Below are 17,218 nucleotides of genomic sequence, written 5' to 3'. Positions count from 1 at the left end.
TCAAAGAATTCTGATCTTAGGAAACCCAAATCTTTTGTAAGGTATATGCAACCAAAAGCACCAAGCCTTTGCCCTGACGGGCGACACCATCTCTATCTTCTAAGGAGATAGAAGATGCAAACATTTTTGAAAGATAGGGACAAAGGGAATAAGTATCTCTGTTCTAAAACATGTAGGAATACAAGAAATATGTAAAGAATATTCTCCTGGTGCCGCTCTATCTTCTGTTCCTCATTTCTTAATAGCTGTGTGAAATTGGACAATTTACGTTCATTGTGCCACAATTTTTTATGTGTTAATGGGAATAATAATAGTACCTAAAACATAGAATTGTTATGATTTTTCAAAGAGTTAATATGTCTAAAGTTTCTGTGGCAAAGTCTGGCACATTATTAAATGCTTTTTAAGTCATTATTAAATAACTGAATAGTAATAAGTACTTATTACCATTATCATCATCATCATATTTACTGTTCCTTTTCCATTTTGTTTGCACTGGCACTTCACTTCTCTCTTGTCCACTGCAGTATAACCTTACTGTGATTCTGCACCCAGACTCTCACTTCCCCATTTACTCTTTGTGCAACTTCCAAAGCTTATTTCCTAAAATCAACATCCATGATGTCCACTTGATTCTTCCCGACATTTGTGATGATTCCAGGTTGCAGACAGAAACTGGCCTGCAGTATGGAATTCAGGATCCTTCTCAACATGGCTTTTTGCTAGTCTCTTTCCTCTTTAGACTTCAGTAGTTTAGACTTTTTGTATTTTATGAAGAGATTAGGCACATTTAGGTATCCACACCTTTGATCCTGCTGTTGTTTCCTCAGTCAGAAACCCTTTTATCTTTACCTGTGAAAATTCTTGTAATGTTTCTGAGATCAGCTCATGCTATTGCTTCCCCAAACTTCTTGCAAGCACACACTCTGCCTGGCTTATCTTTCAATAATCTGTTGGTTGTAAAATCATTTTTAACAACACAGTTTCATATTCATCATCCATCCATTGTCCTTATATTCTTCCTTTTTAACTTTGTACCCATCTAGTTCCCTTGTCTTTGCTTGTCAACATATCCTGGTCATTCTCTTCATTCATCTGAACTGATTTAGTAGGCTCATTTTCCTACAGCTTTAGGTTCTGTATGCACGGCTTCCTTTTGGACATCTGATTTGGACTGATCCAGGATGAACACTGCCCTATACTGCTTCCCCTCTAATACGGTTGAGTTCTGTCTCTGAGGTTGAGGCCTTACAAGTCCAAAAACAAATCATCAATGCCTCATAGTCCTACCCTTCACCTTTTTTGATCTAACACACATTTTTGTGTAGGAGGCTTATTGTCTTGATAATCAAACAAAAAGCCCAGAATCAGAAAGTCACCTGTGGTCAAAGCTGCAAATACCAAGGTAATGTTTTGTTGAGCATGAATAAAAACAGGCATATTACTTTCTCCATTTAGCCTGTGTCAATTAAGACTGTGTAGGAGGAGATTTACTGCAATTAAATAATTTAAAATATTATGTATAATTATAGTTAATTGAGCAAAAATGTAACAGCATTCAAGAGAAAAGGGCAAAGGAAAAACCAATGTAAAATGTATAAATATATACATTCTATATGTTGATCTGGGTTTATAAAGGGATTTAAATTGCAGTTCTAAATTTATTTAGTTTTATATCTCAATTGCACATCTGTTTCGTGTTTTCATGGAACATGTTTCAATCTCAGAGTAAAAGATTTCTTGAAAATCATAGGATTTATGTTTACTGTGTTCCTTATAAAACCAAACTCATGACAAGTGATGATCAGTAAGTGGTCTTTGTTGTATTAAATGAAAATAATCTGTGAATTTTTAATGCTACTGCTTATTAATGCACAAAGCTGAATACATAAAGATAATGAAATATTGATAAAATGTAAATTTAACATAATCCACTAACATTAAGATAGAGGTTATTAAAAATCAAAATTAAGATATATATGATCGAATTGAATATTTGATGTACGAAGAAAATAGGTAACACACAAAGCAAATAGAGAACATAGCCAGTAAACACATGAGAATAATATACTACAAAATCTCTAAAATTTTCCTCATATCTATTTAATACAGCTAATAAAAAGTCCAGGATATGCCTTTTGAACAGATGTAACGGTGTGCCTACCAGGTATTGAGCCTTAGTAACCAGAGGAATTACCTTAGTTCCAGCCAAGACAATAATGGGAGGGTGTATTAGTTCATTTTCATGCTGCTGATAAAGACATACCTGAGACTGGGTAATTTATAAAGAAAAAGAGGTTTAATGAACTTACAGTTCCATGTGGCTGGGGAGGCCTCACAATCATGGTGGAAGGAGAAAGGCATGTCTCACATGGCAGCAGACAACAGAGAATGAGAGTCAAGTGAAAGGGGAAACCTCTTTAAAATCATCAGATCTCATGAGATTGATTCACTACCATGAGAACAGTAAGCGGGGGACTCTCCCACGGGCCCCTCCCACAACACATGGGAATTATGGGAGCTACCATTCAAGATGAGACTTGGGTGAGGACACAGCCAAAGATAAGGCGCAGTGATGCCGTTTTCTCCTGACCACTCCAGCACTTGGATTAGGTGTGTTACTACTTCTTATGAAGGCTATAAGCAGGTAATAGGGGCAGTAGATGATTCTAGATTGCCCTGATAGCCAATAGCTCATCTCAGTTTTTAATGACTAAAAAAGGTTCTGTTTCATGTGTTTGGCTGACCAATGACTAAGTGGTCAGGGATGGTGTGAGTGTGCTCCATTAACCCCTTTCTCTCCCAGATCTCCCCAGCCATCCCTATCCTCAAGCACAGTTTTCCAGAAATTACGAAACTAGATCATGCAATGGAGCTGTTTGAAGTAACAAGGATCACAAAAGAGATCTACTTGGTATCACATCAACTGAACACCTGGCTCCTATTTCCTTTTGTTTACTACAATCATTTTAAGAATTAAGTAGTCTATTCTTCCTCTAGTCTAAGTTGTTATCTTTCTTTCCTCTCAGAAGCTTTTCTCATAATAATTCATTAAAAAAAAAAAAAATCAGATCAGGCAGAATGTGGTGACTCAATCCTGTAATCCCAGCACTTTGGGAGATGGAGGAAGGTGGATCACTTGAGGTCAGGAGTTCAAGGTCAGCCTGGCCAACATGGTGAAACCCCATTTCTACTGAAAAATACAAAAATTAGCTGGCCATGGTGGTAGGCGCCTGAAATCCCAGCTACTCAGGAGGCTGAGGCAGGAGAATTGCTTGAGCCTGGGAGACAAAGGCTACAGTGTGCCAAGATCCCACCACTGCACTTCAGCCTAGGTGACAGTGTGAAATTCTGTCTCAAAAAAAAAAAAAAAAAAAAAATCAGATCAGTGGTCTGCTAAATTCCTTTAATATTTTGAGCTCTAGAATATTTTCAGTCCTGTGAAGCCTAGGCAGGAATAAGTCACACACGTTCAAAGGAAATGACATACTCAAATTTTAATGAGAGAAAAAGCAGTGTTTCAGTTTACAAAGAGAAGGTTAGACAGGATGTTATGCATATTATTATTTTATTAATATTAATTTGTAATTACCATTTGTAAAAATAAGACAAACACAATGAGAAAATTCAGTATGTCAACCCTGTTGTCAATATATAGAGATGATTGATTTTATTTCTAAATCAAGATAGCCATATCTCAGAATAAAAATTTGTTATTTGGCCTAAAATAGTCATTGAAAGTCTTCAATAGAAACGTTTCAGTCCTCTCTTCGTTTTTCTTCATGGAACTTGATTATGTACATTTAATGGGCCATTTCTGATATTTTTCTGAGATTAATGGATGTCTGGGAAACTTTTCCTCCAGTTAAGCTTTATTTATTCATTATATTGATTATCTTTTAAAATAATTTTGATAGTTGATTCTGAAAACTGTAGATACACTTTGTTTGGAATATTCAGTTTCTAAATGCTAAACCAAACTGCCAATGCAATTGAATTATTGTCCATGTAATAATAGACCATTTATCAATTGATGAATGAATTGCATGAATTAAACTAATCTTAACTCTATCTATGAATCTTTTCCCAAGCCAATCTTTACATTCTTTGTAATAGAATTTAGACAGATTGCTCAACACCTCCATAGATAGATGGATACACAAATAGTTTCCCATGCATTGTTCCCGCATAAACTGTCCTATGTAACTGATTAAATGCTCAATTTAAAAACAGTGTATAGAGAATACAACATTATTCTTGTGATTATGAAAGAAATTATGACTTAATACTCTTTATGTTTTAATTGCTGAAGCTCTATCTAGCAGTTTAGAAAAATATTGCATTTTCTATGAAATATATCAAGATTTTAGATTACCACGTGCATCATTTTATTGCTGGTCTAAATGGCTACCCAGACTTTCCCAAGGGAGACGCCATATTTTTCAGAGTATGCTTTTCTTTATTGGAAGACTTGTTTTAAAATAATGTGCAGTGATAGCACAGAGTTCTTAAAGGTTATAACCAATCCAGACTTCTCCTACACTGAAGATTCTGAGGAAAAAACAAAACAAACAAACAAACAAAAAATCTTGAAAGTTGTCATTTGCCAAAGCATTGCCTAGGAGAATATATTCAATGATGATATATTGCACATCCCCAAGTACGGGTTCTATGCTTGACTCTGGGGATACAGAAAATAGTAAGCCATACAATTCCCGTGCTCTCAGGAAGCCCACAATGCAAGAGATGAGATGAACGTTAAACAAACAATTATACAAATTGTTATTTAATGACAATTGTAATAAACACAGCGTGCTATAAGAAGGCAACATATGGACTGCACACTAGTCTGTGAGTATTGAAACCTTTCCTGAGAAATGAACATTTAACCTGACTTGGAATGGAAAGGAGTGGAATTGACCAAATAAAGTGGTGACCAAATCAGTTAGCAGCAAATTAAGACTGATTTTTATAGTATAGATTGCACATAGTTCTGAAGAAAGCTTTATAAATTAGCTACCTCCACTCATTTGAAAATGTAGAATTGTATGACTGTGTATAAAAGAAGACCAGATGGCGAAGCAATCTACTGATGAAAGTTAGAATAATCAGGAGGAAAACTTGAGCTGATTCTAAAGGATAAGTAGTTTAGACAGAATGAGAGGAACAGCCTATACCATTTCATTTACTCAATAGCCCACCGATATTTACGATGGACTTAGTATATTCTAGCAATTGTCTTGTGTTGTGGAATTACAGAGCACAATAAGCATTGTGTCCTTGCATTCGAAGGGCTTATTGTCTAGTTTACGTATATATACACAATGGGTTCTATTAACAATTATGAAAACTGAGACACAAAGTAGTGAAGGAACTTCCCCAAGGTCATACAAACAGTATAAATGATGAAGTCAGGATTTGATTACAGGGAACTGACTCCAAAGTCCATGTTCTTAACCACTGGTTTTGTATCATTAAAATGATCGTTTTTGCAAGAGGTAAAAAACAAGATGCTGTTGTACACATGAGACCACCTACTATGCCCCACACCACAGTGTAGTGCAAACACTTTTGAGGGATCAACAGGTTCAAGGATCTGGCTCTTTAGCTCTCTGTGCTTGAAAATTCAACATCATTAGTCCATATTGAGGCAATTTGGCATAGAGATTATTGCTACTCAGCCATACTAAAATAATTAGACTGGAGCAGCCATGAACATTGAAGAGCAGAGTTTGAAGCCTGACTCAATGAGAATGGAACTTTGGCTTCACCACTTAGTCACTGCTTGTCGTTTACCAAGATACCTAGTATCTCAGGGAATCAATTCTCCCATCTGTAAAATGAAAATATTACTAACATACTGGATTCTTGTGATGCTTAAGAGTGTTTATGCACATGCGTAAAGCAATTGGAAAAATGCCTGGATCTCAGTAAGAATCCACCATCAGGGTTGTAATGGTAATAGTTGTTGCAGTTGTAATTCAATACACCTGACATAAGTGTTTGTCAAGATAGATTTTCTCCTGAACACTGTAGGCAATGCACAGACACTATTACTCTCTGTTACTCTGGTTTCTGTGGGGCAGATACTACTATTAGCCTTCATTTTACAGATGGGGAAAGTGAGGCAGAGAGGTAAATAAACCTATGAATCTTTCTTGACCCGTGCCACTGCTTTCTGCATGACTCATTATTTCTTTAAATATGTAGATACATATGATTCAATGATAGACTACTGCAACTGGGAACTGGCCTGGCTCATCTACATGACTTTGCAAATATCTGCTTTGACCCATCATGTGTTTGGTTGAAAGTTCAGCGTTCATGGTTATTGACTATGTGTGGATTGAAAGAGAGAGAGGAGAACTGAGAATTTCACTAAGGTTTTTATTTCTGGTTGTTGGAACTATGATGATGCTAGTAACCTAGAAAACAGAGTGGTGGGTGATACGGCAAATTAAGTTTTAGATAAACCAAATTTAGAATTAGAGCTGGCCTAATTGTTCCTGCAGTTAGGCATCTGAGTATGCAAAATTGTATACATTATTCTTTTAAGTGTAACTGTGTTGAAATAGTACATAGACATCTTACAAAGTCATTTGACAAGTACATAAAACAAAATGTATTTTACTTTCTCCTTTTAAATCTACTCTCCCCAGAGGTAAGCACTGTTAAAAGTTATGGGAACCATTCATCTAAAAGTTAAGTGACCCCTAACATACATGTAACATTAATCTTATTTTCCCCTATGGTCCTCTCAGTCTCACTTTTTCCCCTAGGCCATTGGCTTCTGATCTCCTGACTGAGACTTTACTGAGGCAACCAGCAATGTATGGATGACCACCAACTCCAGCAGCGGCTGTCTCCTGCCTGCTCTACAGCTCTCACCCCTTGGCTCTTGGCATCCTTGTTAAAGCTGTCATTGAAGCAGATATTTGAGATGTGGGAGATGAGAGTTCGTGACTAAAATCTTCTTCCTTCTTTCCCACAATGAACCATCATGTTGCGATAAGTTGTTGTTTCTCTGGGAATACTGTCCCTGGAGATCAAGACATTATTGGGGACGGACACCAGGTGCCACCCTGCAACGTGGTGTTGGTCCTTCCTACTTTGCTGGAATTGCACTCTCTAATAGCACAGTAGCATACAATGTTTGCTTCAGGGTTTGCTTTCCATGAATAGCACAGTTAGACAGTTTAACTAAATGTATGGAAATTATTGCACATCTCTATGTGAAAAGGTCTCTTTTGCTTTGTTTTGTTTTTTATACTTGGCTAGACAAAATAATTTATGTAGCCATTTTCTTTTTGATCAACCTTTAGCTTTTTTCTATTTCATTGAAATTCAATATGATATATATATGTTTGTATATATATGTTCATTTTTTTTAGCATTTTGTAGTATTTGCACCTTTTCAAGTACGTGATAGCCATTTGTATGTCTACTTTAGAAAAATGTTTATTCAGATCCTTTGCCCATTTTTAATTGTAATATTCATGGTTGTTTTTGTTTTTGATATTTTGCTACTGAATTGTATGAGTTCCTTATATATTTAGGACAGTAATCCCTTATCAGATATATGGCTTGCATTTTCCCATTCAGTAGGTTGCTTTTTTATTTTGTTGATTGTTTCTTTTGCATACAGAAGCTTTTTAGTTTTATATAGTCCTATTTGTTTAATTTTACTTTTGTTGTCTGTGTTTTCGGTGTCGTATTTAAAAAATCATTGCCAAGATCAATTTCAAGGAGGTTTTTTCTGTTTTTTCTTTAAGAGTTTTACAGTTTCAGGTCTTACATTTAAGTCTTTAATCCATTTTGAGTTAATTTTTGGACATGGTGTAAAATGGGGATCCAATTTCATTCTTCTGCACGTGGATATTCATTTTTCTGAACAGTGTTTATTGAAGAGACTCTCCCCATTGTATATTATTGATACCTTTGTCAAACAATAGTATATCGTATATGTATGCATTTATTTCTGATCTCTCAGTCTATTGTTTTGTTTTGTTTTTTTGTTTGTTTGTTTTTTTAATGCCGGTACCATTGTTTTGATTACTATGACTTTTTAACATAGCTTGAAGTCAGCAAGTGTGATGCATTCAGTTTTGTTCTTTCTCAAGATTGATTTAGCTTTTTGGAGTATTTTATGGTTTTGTACGAATTTTAGGATTGTTTTTTCTCTGTATGTGAAAAATGCCATTGGAGTTTTTGTAGGGAGTACTTTGAATTTGTAGATCACTTTGAGTAATATGGACATTTTAACAACAGTAATTTTTCCAATCCATGAACACAGGATATCTTCACATTGATTTGCACCTTCTTTAATTTCTTTCATCAGTGTGTTTTAGTGTTTAACGTACAGATCTTTTGCCCCCTTGGCTAAATTTATTTTTAAGTATTTTGTTCTTTTTGATGCTACTGTAAATGAGATTGCTTTGTTGATTTATTTTTCTGGCGGTTCATCTATAGAAATACAAGTAGGTTTTGTATGTTGAATTTATATCCTGCAACTTTACTGAACTTGTTTAACAGTTCTGATAGTTTTTGGTTGAGTCTTCAGGATTTTCTATATATACAAACTCACGTCATCTGCAAACAAAACAATTTAACTTCTTCCTTATCTGGATGCCTTTTATTTCTTTTTCTTGCCTAATTTTTTGTGGTTTTAACTTCTTGAATTATCAGTGAGTTTGAGTATCTTTTTGAATATTCATTGACTATTTCCACGAGTTATGTTGTTAGCTTTCTTTTTAGCTGAATTACCCACTCACATCCTTACTATTTTATGCCATTGATTTCATGTTTTGTTTTCTATTTTCATGGTAGCTAAGAGGAGGTCTTCATGTGTTATGAAACATGTGCTTATATATACCTTACGGGTATTTGTCACTTATTTTTTAACTTTGTTTATGGTATCTTAATCTATACAAATTCTAAATTTTCTTTTCTTTCTTTTTTTTTTTTTTTGTGATGGAGTTTTCTCTCTGTCGCCCAGGCTGGAGTTCAGTGGCATGATCTTGGCTCACTGCAATCTCTGCCTCCCGGGTTCAAGCAATTCTCCTGGCTCAGCCTCCTGAGCAGCTGGGATTACAGGTACATGCCACATGGCCCGGATAATTTTTTATATTTTTAGTAGAGATGGGGTTTCACCATGTTGGCCAGGCTAATCTCGAACTCCTGATCTCAGATGATCTACCCACCTTGGACTCCCAAAATGTTGGGATTACAGGCATGAACCACCGCCCCAGCGGGCCCTAAATTTTCTTATATAATCTACTATTTATTACTTTGCATTTTATTCTGTCTTCCAAAAATCTTTCCCCATCACATCATATTAAAAAGAAAAATTTTCTACTAATTAAATTTGATTTTGCTGTTATTTTTGATACTCTACTTCATATCCATCTGAAGTTTTTATTGGTGGTGTGAGATCCAAATTATTCTAAATCTTTTCTCAGTAGACAATTGTAAAACATTACTTACTAAATATTTTATAATTTATACATTGATTCAAAATTCCATTCTAAGAGCTTTCTCTCGCTCTCCGCCTTAACACCCCCTCTTTTCGGACCTTGCATTTTTATTTACTTATATCTGTATTGTCATGTGAAATCACAATGTTTAGATTGGTAAATGATTATATATTTTTATACTTGGATGAATGTACCATTTATAATTTTTTAAATGTTGGCTATTCAATTGTATTTATCTTCCAATATAAAACCTTAGAGTCATTTTATTGTCATAATTTTAAAAATTAGATTAGTATTAATTAATGAATTTTCTAGAAACGAGGTCTCACTCTGTCATCCAGGATGGAGTGCAGTGGTTCAATCCTAGCTCACTGTACTCAATTTTTCCACGTTAGCCTCATGAGTAGTTAGCACTACACGTATGCACCACCATGCCCAGCTAATTTTTTATTTTATTTCATTTTTTGCAGATATAAGGTCTTGCTATATTGCCCAGGTCTCAAACTCCTGGCCTCAAGTGATCCTGCTGCCTTAGCCTCCTAAAGTACTCGGATTACAGGCATGAACCCTTGTGCCAGGCCTCAATTAGGATGTTAGTTATCATTTCATTTAATTTATAGCTTAATTTACAGAGAGCTGACATTGTCACAATATTGAGTATTACATCCTACAAATACAGTGTATTTCTATAAAGCAACTTGTATATTATTTTACATGCTAAATAAAATTGAAAAATAATATTAGCATGAATGTTCTCTTTTATTCAGGATTGTTCTTTGACAGCTTATTGAGTTTTTTTGTTTTGTTACAATTTTTCAGAACATTGTTGGGATATGAGAGCTCAAATGTTTATATGTTGGTCTTGAATTGGTAATTGACCAATTGCTCCTATTTTTTGTAACTTTTCAATGGACTCTTTTGAATTGTGTCACTTCCCATTCAACTTGTGCATTTTATCTTTTTTTTTTTTTTGGAGTGTTTATAATCTGTTTTTGGAATATTTAAAATTAAGAGTAATGATATATATCTTCGGTTCTTTTTTATTTTTTGAGACAGAGTCTCGCTCTGTAGCCCAAGCTGGAGTGCAGCGGTGCAATCTCGGCTCACTGAAAGTTCTGCCTCCTGGGTTCATGCCATTCTCTTGCCTCAGCCTCCCTAGCAGCTGGGACTAAAGGTGCGTGCCACCACCCCTGGCTAACTTTTTGTGTTTTTAGTAGTGATGGGGTTTCACCATGTTAGCCAGGAGGTTGATCTCCTGACCTCGTGATCTGCCTGCCTCGGCCTCCCAAAGTACTGGGATTACAGGCATGAGCCACCACGCCTGGCCATATCTTTGATTCTTTATGTTAATAGAAATGTTTCTCCATTAAATTTGACTTTTCTTGTAGAATTGATTTTTATACAGTAGAAGATTGTTTTCTATTCTTAGTTTATTTATTTTTTTAAAAAATCAGGAATTTTATGTTTGTTTTAAGATGATTACAACATATTCAAGTGACAGTATTAAATACTAGTTATAAATATGTATTTTTCAGTCAAGAGGTGTTCCAAGCAGAAGATAAAAAAAATAGTAAGCTTTTTAATATGAGTATATGTTGAAGGTGTGCAAGTGAATAAATCAGGAGGAGAAACTATTTCCAACAAAAAATCAAAGGCTAATTCTTTCTTACTGCCATTGACCCATGTACATACTGCCTTTATAACACTATGCCATTATATTGTAATTATTTATTGTAAAATTTATCCTTGCACACTGAAATAGTCGGGGCCTATGTTGGGCTGTTCTTGCACTACTATAAAGAAATACATGAGACTGGGTAATTTAAAGAAAAGAAGTGTAATTGACTTACGGTTCTGTAGGCTTTATAAGAAGCATGGTGCTGGCATCTGCTCAGCTTCCAAGGAGGCCTCAGGAAGCTTACACTCATGGCTGAATGCAAAGAGAGAGCAAGCATGTCATATGGCAAAAGCAGGAACAAGTGAGAAAGAGAGTGGAGGCGGGGAAGATACTACACCCTTTAAAACAACCAGATCTCTCCAGAACTCAGTCATTATCCTGAAGAAAGATGAAGTCATGAGGGATCCACTTCTATGATCCAAACACCTCCCATGGAGTCACCTCCCACACTGGGGATTACAATTCAACATGAGATTTGAGCAGGGACACATATCCAAACTGTTAGGGCCATTCTTTATTTGTTTTTTGTGTCTAGATGAATGACTAACAGCGTAGCCATTTAATCAATATGTTTTTTAACGACTAGAAAGATAAGAACTAGCAAAGATATTGAGGAAATCCAGGAGACAATTCTGGCCTATTGGTGGTAATATTTAAAAAATTAGGCTGAAAACCAAAGGCAGAAACTTGTGCTAAAAATTTGGGAACATCAGTGACTTAGTGAGATCGATTTCAGTAGGGAATGGACAGATATGAGAGCTAGAATATAATGGATGAGAAATGGATGAGAAAGGACGAATTAAAGTAAGACAGAAGAATGTATTGTTTCAAAAAAATTGAGTGACACCCAAAAAAAGAAAGGATATTTAACTTGTGGAAGAGATAGTTTTAATGTTACTAACTTCAAGAATGAGAGAAATGTTAAGTTTTGGGTTACAGAGAAGGGCTCTAGAAGGAATTTAAATTCAATGGTGTTTATCTTCTGTTTGAAGGAGAGATCATTGAATTTCATGTAATGTATAAGTGCTGATGTTTTCTAAAGCCTATGACTACTACTTTAAATGGATCCATTAGTTGTCTTTTCTCATTTATGGAGGAAAATACTTCACTATCTTATTTTAGGGTGGTCAGAGAAAATATAAACAGAGCATAATAATTAATAAATACATTTGTAAACTTGTGTTCCTGTGGAAATAAAATAGAAAAGTAATAAAAAGTCATTTTCTGTTTACTAATCATAGCAGATTTCAGGACTGGGTCATCCAAAACAATTTGCTACATCTGGGAAGGAACATTCAGTCTCCTTTTGCATAATGTTTGAAGTAAGCTTTTGTACATGACAAAATGTAAAATTCTGTACAAAAGTTTTTATTACTCAAAACTGCCTTACTTGCAGAATATGTCATCTGGATGTTTACATAAAGATTCAAAATTTGTATTTTATTTTCTTCATTTTGGGTTCAGCATGAACTGATGAAAGAACAACCAGGTCAGCATTTTTGTCACTATAGAATTGCAAAAAGAGAGTTCAGATTGTACTTAGCCCCCTCCTTTGATGATAGTCGAGGGTTGTAAAGAAGATGCTTTTCACTTAAAATTTTGATGCAATTAACCAGCTTGGAATTTTCTCACATCAGCAAATCTTATATTTGAGCAATCTAAATGATTGCTGACACAAACTCCCAGCTAAGAACGAAGAGCTTATCTTCGTGCATAAAAAGGTACATATCATTGCTGCTTAAATTAGAGACACTGACATGTAAATTACAACAGCTCCCAGTAAATTATTAAGTTGGTAGTATGTCTCTAAGAAATAGCTGTAAGCTTAAATCAAGATAATCCAATAAGAGGGGAAGAGTAATAAAACATTTTGCCAACTTCTAGAATTGTTTTAATTCCTTGAAAATGTGTATCTTTACCTTTGTTACATACAGTTTGTCTGGGTAACCTATAGTTTCACTCATTTAATTTTCAACTTTCAGGAGACATTTACTTCATTAGAGATGAAGTAGCACTTCTACTATCTGTATCATATTGGCTATAGCTTGTTTATCCAGAGTGACATGGTAGAAACAGATGCCACTTTAGAGTTGTATGATATTTATTGCACTAGTAACTTGCAGTGTGTCTTTGAGCCAGTTGCTGATTTTTCTGAGCCTCAATTTTCTCACCAGTACCATAGAAATAAGACTAACTGCGGCCGGACATGGTGGCTCATGCCTGTAATCCCAGCACTCTGAGAGGCTGAGGTGGGTGGGTTACCTGAGGTCGGGAGTATGAGACTAGTCTGACTAACATGGAGAAGCCCCGTCTCTACTAAAAATACAAAATTACCTGGGTGTGGTGGTACATGCCTGTAATCCCAGCTACTAGGGAGGCTAAGGCAGAAGAATCACTTGAATCCGGGAGGCAGTGGTTGCAGTGGGCCAAGATCACACCAACGCACTGCAGCCTGGACAACAAGAGTGAAACTCCATCTCAAAAAAGAAAAAAAAAAAAGAAAAAAGAAAAGAAATATGGTTAACTGCCTTGTAGTATTATTGAATTAAGTAAAGGTAATCTAATATATATGTAACTACACGTGGTAATAATTAGTGCTAACCAAACTTGAGTGCTTACTGTACCTGTAAGTGCTTTACTTGTACAATTCCACCTAATCCTCACCATAACTACATGAGTTGGGTGCTCTCATCATCTAGAGAATAAGGAATAAGGCAATTATTCCTCTCAAAATTATAGCTTACTTCTTCAAGCTTTACTGTATCTTTAAACTACTCTTTAAAAAATTGTTTTTTCAGTCCATAAACTACATGTTATGGAGTCTGGATAGGGCCTGATAAGAAACTTATCCTCCATAATTTTACCGTAACTGAATGAGTTTAATTATCCATAAATAGAGGCTGTGGATTATTTCTGATTTATCGACTGAACTTATTCATTCATGTGGTGTGCTTTATGGTATGTTGGTGTGTTGCTATTACTTGGATATCAAGTAGGAAACAAAGCAGTATGGTCTCTGCTCTCAGGTAGCCTATGTTGTAATGTAGGAGACTCATAGAAATCATAAATAAGCAGATAATTACAGACAATTACAGCAACCACATAGGAAGCCAGAAGAAGGAGAACCAGGAAAACCTAAAAAGATTGCAAAGAAGCACAGAGTACAAAAGGGATTAGATCCAACAAATTAGGAGATAACCACTTTAGATGTTAAGATTATCTCCATGAGATTTCAACTACTTGGATATTATCAGAAAGCAAATGACTAGATTGGTCTAACCATATTATATAGAAAGCTTCTGCCTTAATGTTACAGAAGTTCTAATACTAAGTGGCTTGTATGTGGGAACATTTATCACATGTCAAGAAGTTGCAAAAGGTAATAAATGCAGTGTTAGTTAAGGTTAATTAAGTCACTGACCCAATGTTGTCCTTTAAGTTCCAGGTTCATTTCATCCTTTTCACCCGTGATTCTGGGCCTATCAGCTCTAGTCAATTTCCTTTATGTTTGCAAGAGTTCTGCAGCAGTTCTAAGCTTTGCGCTCATATGTAACAGATTACATAAAGTATTTACACTAATACAAGCCAAAGATAAGTGCATTTAAATACCTATGATTGAAAGCACTGGCAGTGAGAATTCCACATGAGAGAGAGAAAGAGGGGTGGTAGGTATGGTGTGCATGTATTTAGTGTTTTTTATGTGCCTGATACTCTTTTAATTCTCACACCGACCCTGGGCGGAAGCAGTATCATTATCTCCATTGTTTAGATAAGGGAAATAAGACACCAAGAGATTGAATAGTTTGCCTCTTGACACTCAGCTGGCAAGTTTTAGGGTCAGGATTTAACCTCATAGGCACCAGATTTTGATCTTTATGATCACATAAGGGGATGCTCCTGGATTTGGCTATTCTGTGAATTGAAGTATGATATTCATCGATTCATTCATTTTATTCAGGTTTTTTTTTTTTAACATTACTTCTTTATTTCATTAATTTAAAGGATGTATTCAGTACCCACTCTCTCCTAGGCATGGTACTTGTCCGTCCAGTTGCCATGATATACAAACAGACCCTGTCTTGGCCCTTGCACATCTTGCCCTCAAGTAGGAAACATATACCTTTTTTTTTTTTTTTTTTTTTCTGAGATTGAGTCTCACTCTGTCGCCCAGGTTGGAGTGCAGTGGCGTGATCTCGGCTCACTGTAAGCTCCGCCTCGCAGGTTCACGCCATTCTCCTGCCTCAGCCTCCCAAGTAGCTGGGACTACAGGCGCCTGCCACCACACCTGGTTATTTTTTTTTATTTTTATTTTTTTGGTATTTTTAGTAGAGACGGGGTTTCACTGTGTTAACCAGGATGGTCTCGATCTCCTGACCTCGTGATCCACCCGCCTCAGCCTCCTAAGTGCTGGGATTACACAGGCGTGAGCCACCGCACCCAGCCGGAAACATATATCTTAAATAAACAATGGCACCTACACAAAATTACATAGTGGGATAAACGCTGTAGGGTTCAGAAAGCCATGGAAATGTGGTATGAGACCTAATCTAATCTGGAGGTCATGGAAGGCTTCCTTGAGAAAGTGATGTTTGAACTGAGGCCTGAAGGATAAGTGAGTTAATTAGGTAAACTGGTAGGGAAAGGCTGTTCCAGGAAGTAAGTGATAGTACATCTTCTCTTAACTAGCAACTTCCAACTGAAATGATCAGCGTATCATGTAAATAGAGACAGGTTTGCATCAACAGTGGGCCCAAACACAAAACCATCCTCCTGGAAGAATTTCCGCAGATACAGTCTTGATTCCCTTAAATGAAAGCAGCCACTGAAAGTTGGTGTTCATCTCCACTTTAAAGCGTATCAGAGGGCTGAGTGGAACTAAACGAAGAGCACTAGAGCCCCTGCAAATATGGGGCAATCCTCAGATTGACGCTTGCAGTAAATGTCTACACCATCCAGAGATTCAGGCAAGGAAGAGAGAGGTTTTTTTTTCAGTTCTCCCATCCAAATTGTTCACATGGTTCAGTAAGCTGCTCTGTCTCTTTCCCCGCTTCTCTGGATTCTCTAGATCTCCAAATGAGTAATGGATTATGTGTTTTTGTCATGGTAGTTATTAGTGCTGTTGTTGTTTGTTTTAAAATTTACTAAATATGGGATGTTTACTATGTGAATAATTTGATGGTGAAACACATCAGTCACTAAGAAAATTTGGTTAAAAAATCCTCCTTGACAATAAATAACAGCATAGAAATCTCTCTTTACAGCTGATTTTAGAGACATCACTAGGTTTAACATATTATAATAACTACGATTTGTTAACTGCTTCTTATATGCCAATTGAGGTGCCAGTCACTTTATAAATTATCTCTTAATCCTTATAACAATCTGATATGTTAAGTATTGTTCTCTCCTTTTCATAAATGTAGAAACTGAGGCTTAGAGATAAAGCATACACCAGGTCAATGATCTTTTAAATGGGAGAGTTGGGAGCCAGTTCCAAATCTGTCTTGCTTTGAAGTCCATGCTCTTTCTACTATCCCACACTGCCTTCCAGCTTAAAAGATGTTAATAGTCTCAAGATAAGAGGATCAGGTTTGACCTGAAATAGATAATAGGTGTAGCAAGATGACTTGCCCTGCACACTTGGTATGCAAATATACTCAGGTCTCTCTTTTTCTTTTTCCTTCCAAGGAATCACATAAGTACCCACATAATATCTTGACAGAAAGCTTTCCATGTCTGTCTTCGGACTGCTCCTTTGTATGAGCTGTTCTGATAGAATACTAGGAAGAGGATCAGACTTTCAAATCTCAGTGGGAAGAGTACTGAACTCTAAGGAATGGGTGAAGCTCTGCTCCATGCTACTCCCAGTGCTGCAGTTGAAAAGTGTCCCTATGAAGTCAACAGAAAATACCGATTCTTTGGCGATTCATGTTCTGTTCTGGTTTTCCAAGGAAGGGTAATTCCATAATCCTGGGGGTTGAGGGAGGGAACTGGTATAGGATGCCTATTATTGGGAAATAGAGATTGTCTCTTTCTTTGTATCTTCCTAAAAGGGGAGGAAATCTTT

This window comes from Chlorocebus sabaeus, chromosome 25, assembly GCF_047675955.1.
Source record: "Chlorocebus sabaeus isolate Y175 chromosome 25, mChlSab1.0.hap1, whole genome shotgun sequence".
Taxonomy (NCBI): Eukaryota; Metazoa; Chordata; class Mammalia; order Primates; family Cercopithecidae; genus Chlorocebus; species Chlorocebus sabaeus.
Note: the sequence above shows the minus strand (reverse complement) of the source record.